The sequence below is a fragment of the Marmota marmota genome, unplaced genomic scaffold (assembly GCF_001458135.2).
Source record: "Marmota marmota marmota unplaced genomic scaffold, marMar, whole genome shotgun sequence".
In the NCBI taxonomy this organism is placed as follows: Eukaryota; Metazoa; Chordata; class Mammalia; order Rodentia; family Sciuridae; genus Marmota; species Marmota marmota.
The window spans coordinates 10,255,475-10,259,728 of NW_026000283.1; the positions used below are offsets into that span (position 1 = coordinate 10,255,475).

General features: G+C 44.8%; 1 long non-coding RNA gene across 1 annotated transcript in view; it reads left to right on the forward strand.

Moving 5' to 3' along the window:
* LOC125614394 overlaps nt 1–3,672 on the forward strand; it is a 9,015-nt gene extending 5,343 nt beyond the window's left edge. The window contains exons 2-4 of the long non-coding RNA XR_007344997.1: nt 361–364; nt 1,718–1,721; nt 3,417–3,672. This is a non-coding gene — a long non-coding RNA (uncharacterized LOC125614394). The remainder of the gene's footprint in view (nt 1–360; nt 365–1,717; nt 1,722–3,416) is intronic.
* Nucleotides 3,673–4,254: the final 582 nt, after the last annotated feature.

Genomic DNA, 4,254 nt, shown 5'->3' on the forward strand with positions numbered 1-4,254 from the left:
GCTGTTTTCCCGCCCTTTCAGACCACGGAGCTGCTCATTGGGGGACTTTTTTTGGCTCCACCCACACGACCCAGCCAATCAGCCTCAAGAGCAGGAGGAGTGGGGGAGGTGGAGAGGCTTGTGGGAAGCCGGTGGTGGCAGTTGGGCTCTGAGGGTTTTCCTGAGGAGCTATGTGGTGTGGTGTGTGGTTCTAAAAATAAAGTTCGTTTCTTTTGACAAGTGGCTCCTGAATTGTGCCCAGCCAGACTGCAGCAAGCCCCTAATGCTGAGTGCTATGCCAAGGAGGCCACTAGGTACTTGGGAAACTGTCCTGAACATGGTAAGAGCTGCAGAAGAGCAAGCAGAGCCTGAATGCTGCAGAAGAGTTAGATTGGGGGGCGGGGGGGGGGCAGGACTGCAGAGTGGAGTGTGGAGTATTCATGTCTTAAGCAAAAGAAATAGATTGTAAGAAGGCCCAGGCAAGAGAAAACCAGGAGACTGGGGAACTGAAAGTCACTGTGTGGCATGATTCTAGAAAAGAGACATATTTAGGGGTAGGGGAGGAGATACCAAGAGGAAGTAGTGATGAGGGGTGAGTCTGGACAGGCAATGAGGGGCCAGGTCCCAGAAAGCCTCCAAGCTTTGAGAGGGAGCTTGAATTCTACCTTGAGGTCAAGAAAAACATTAAATAGAGTTCAAAGAGTGGCCTATCACATTTGGGTTCCAAAAATCCTTGAGGAGAGAGCTTGGAGAAATATTTGAGGTGATGGATATGCTAATTGTACTGATTTGGTCATTACACATTGTATACCTATGTCAAAATATCACTCTCTGTGCCATTAATATGTACAATTATTATGTGTGAAGTAAAATGTAAAATAAAATTGCAGCCAGGTGCTGTGGTACAAGCCTGTAATTCCAGGGACTCAGGAGGCTGAGACAGGAAGATTGCAAGTTCAAGGTCAGCCTTAGCAATTTGGTGAAGCCCTAAACAATTTAATGAGATCCTGTCTCAAAATGAAAAAAAAAATCAAAAGGGCTAAGGATGTTGCTCAGTGGTAAAGTACCCCAGGGTTCAGTCTCCAGTATCTAAAATAAAATTGTAAAGTAATAAGCAAGAACTATGAGAAAAAAAAATCATCAAGGTTAGTATGAGAACAGTCCAGAGATAGGGTAGGATAGGCTTAGAGTAGAGACTCATTTGGGGCTGTGGTTTGTAGTTCAGATGGAAGGACATAGCTAGTGACCAGAAATAGGGCAGAGGCAGTAGAAATGGAGTGAGATGGACAGATAAGAGAGATTTAGTAGGATCAACCAGGTTTGTGATTGACTGTGAGGAGAAGGCAAAGAAGTGGCAATAATGATACTCAGGTGCTGGCTTGTGCAACATTGCAGTTGGTAGTGTTACTTATGAACAGGGAAAGTCCATGAGAAGATAAGGTATTTGGGGTCAGTATGGGTGCATCAACAGTTCAATTTTGGCCATAGTGCACCCCTGTGCACTCAGGAGTCTGAGGCAGAAGGATCACAAGTTCAAGGCCAGGATCATCAATTTAGTGAGAGTCTGTCTCAAAAAAGGGCTGGAGATGAGTGGTAGAGTGCTTCTGGGTTCAATCCCCTGTACCAAAATAAAGAGTTCAAGTTGAGATTCATTAAGTTTGTGATGGCTGTAAGACATCTAGATATCCAACAGACAGTTGGGTATATGGATGTGCAAGTTGTGAAGAAAGAACTGGAGCTGGGTGTGGTGGTGCACGCCTGTAATCCCAGAGGCTTAGGAGGCTGAGAAAGGAGGATTGCGAATTCAAAGACAGCCTCAGCAAAAGGGGAGCACTAGGCAACTCAGTGAGACCTTGTCTCTAAATAAAATTTTAAAAATAAAAAGGGCTGGGGATGTGCCTCAGTGGTTAAGTGCCACTGGGTTAAATTCCCAATACCAAAAAAAGAGAAAAAGAAAGGGGGTGGGGTAGAGAAAGAAACAAAAGGAATGAACTGGAGGTGGCGGTGGGGTTATAGGAGGAGTTTTGTTTTGACTTGGAAGTGACAGTTTGTTTACATTGTTTATAATGGCATGAAGGACACAAAAGAGAAGCCCTAAGACGAAGAGATCAATAATCAATGGATGGAAGTACTGAAGGGTGGGAAGCATGAGTCAGAGGATTGGACTAGGGCTTTGTCTTGCAGAGGAGGAGAGCCTAGCAGTTTGAGAGTTTGGACTCAGACTGACTAAAACTTGGTTCTATCACCTTCAAGCTATGAAACCTTGGAGCAACTCACTCTTCTTGAGTCTTGGTTTCCTTAACTATAAGCCAGTGACATTATGAGTACCTACTTCATAAACTCAGTCTGCTGATTAAAGGCGATAATGCACATAATATGCTTACCATTTTGTCTGGTGCATGGTTACCTTGCTTAATTGGTGACACATAAATATATTACATGCCAGGCAACATGGTAAGCAAATAACAGGAGTGCAGGAGGAAAAAGTGAATGCACATGCAAGTGAGTTCACAGGTTTGGGGACAGGAAGTTGAACATACTTTTTTAGGGGGGGTGGACTGATAATTGAATCAGGGGCACTTTTCCACTGAGCCACATCCCCAGTCCTTTTTATTTTTTAAATTTTGAAACAGGGTCTCATTAAGTTGCTGGCCTCAAACTTGCAATCCTCCTGCCTCACCCTCCCAAGTCACTGGGATTGCAGGCTTGTGACACTGCATATGGCAGTAAGCACACTCTTTTAAAGTGGTTTCTATTTTTTTTGTGTATGTGCTGCTGGGGATTGAATCCAGGGCCTTGTACATGCTAGGCAAGTGATCTACCACTGAGTTGTAGCCTTGGCCCAGGTTTCTATATTTTTGATGAGAGAAGGTGAGTTTATCTCCTACAGGGCTATGTGATTTATCAGGAAATAGGACCATCACTACCAACAAAGAGAACTTAGACCCTGTCTCAAAATAAAATTAAAAGGTCTAGGGATGTAACTCAGTGGTACAGCACCCCTAGGTTCAATCCCCAGTATAGGAGAGAGCAGGTGGGAGGGAAAAAGGAGGAAGAGGAGGAAGGAGGAGAGGGGAATAGAACATAACAGAACAGAGGAGCCTTTGGGAAGTGGTCAAGTCATGAGGGCTCTGTGCTCATGAAGAGGATTGATGCCCTTATAAAAGAGGCTTCCAAGATTTGCTAGCTCCTCCCACCTCTTCCACCATGAGAAAACATAGGGAAGGCACCATAAATGAGGACTGAGTCCTCACCAGACACCAACTAAGGCTGCTGGTGCCTTGATCTTGGACTTCCCAGTCTCCAGAACTGTGATCAATACATTTGTGCTCTGTATAAAGTCACACATTCTAATGTATTGTAGCAGCAGGAATAGACTATGACAGAAGGTCATCATGGAAGACCTGCCCAGAACCAATTACTGTGGGATGATGAAGTGTTAGGATGGCCTTAGGCCTGAGCCTAAGCATCTCCATTTTAAAAACTCCAGTTTGAAACCTGCAGTCTCATCAGGCACACCCACAGATCCCTTCAGTATGACTTCAAACAAGGCTCACCCTGATAAACAGAGTGAAGTCCCTCACCTGATAAGAAGGAAAGGTGAGAAGATCAGGGTGGAGACCACCGGACCAGATGATTCTGACCCCAGGGTAAATGATGTCACTGAGAAGTCTGATGGTAGCTGATAAGGATTGAAAGGTGGGGTCAAAAGCCCCAAAGCATAGTATAAATAATAGAGCAAATGAACAGGAATTCAGCCAGCCAAAACAAGGGTGCACTCTAGGTGGAGAGCCTGATGAGGACCTGACATCCCATCACTTGTGATTGTTTCCTGAGCCTCTGCATGATCCTCACCGCTCTCAAACTCTACCACCTCGTCTGGACCTTGGTGAGAGCTGCAACTTCTCCCTATGACCCCCTCCTCAATGGGTCTTCCACTCCACACCAGGAAAAGCCTGCCTTGGTTCCAGACCTGATCACCTCGGTCTGAGTGATGTGCATCTGCTGGACTTAAAGCCTAAGAGGGAATGTCTGTCATTAGCCTGTCATGATTAAGTGTGTTTGCAGTGCTTAGAATTAATCTAGAATTGTTTGCTGTGAATTGATTATGTCTATTGCAGTGCCTAGCATTAAGGATTGTCATTTTCTTGACTAAGAACCTATAGAGTGAAACTATATTGAGTAATTTGAGTGAATAAAGCATTGAAAGGGGTAAAAGCGCGTGGACATTCTTTATTTCTCCACTCGACTGCATACGTCGCAATTTTGCCCCCT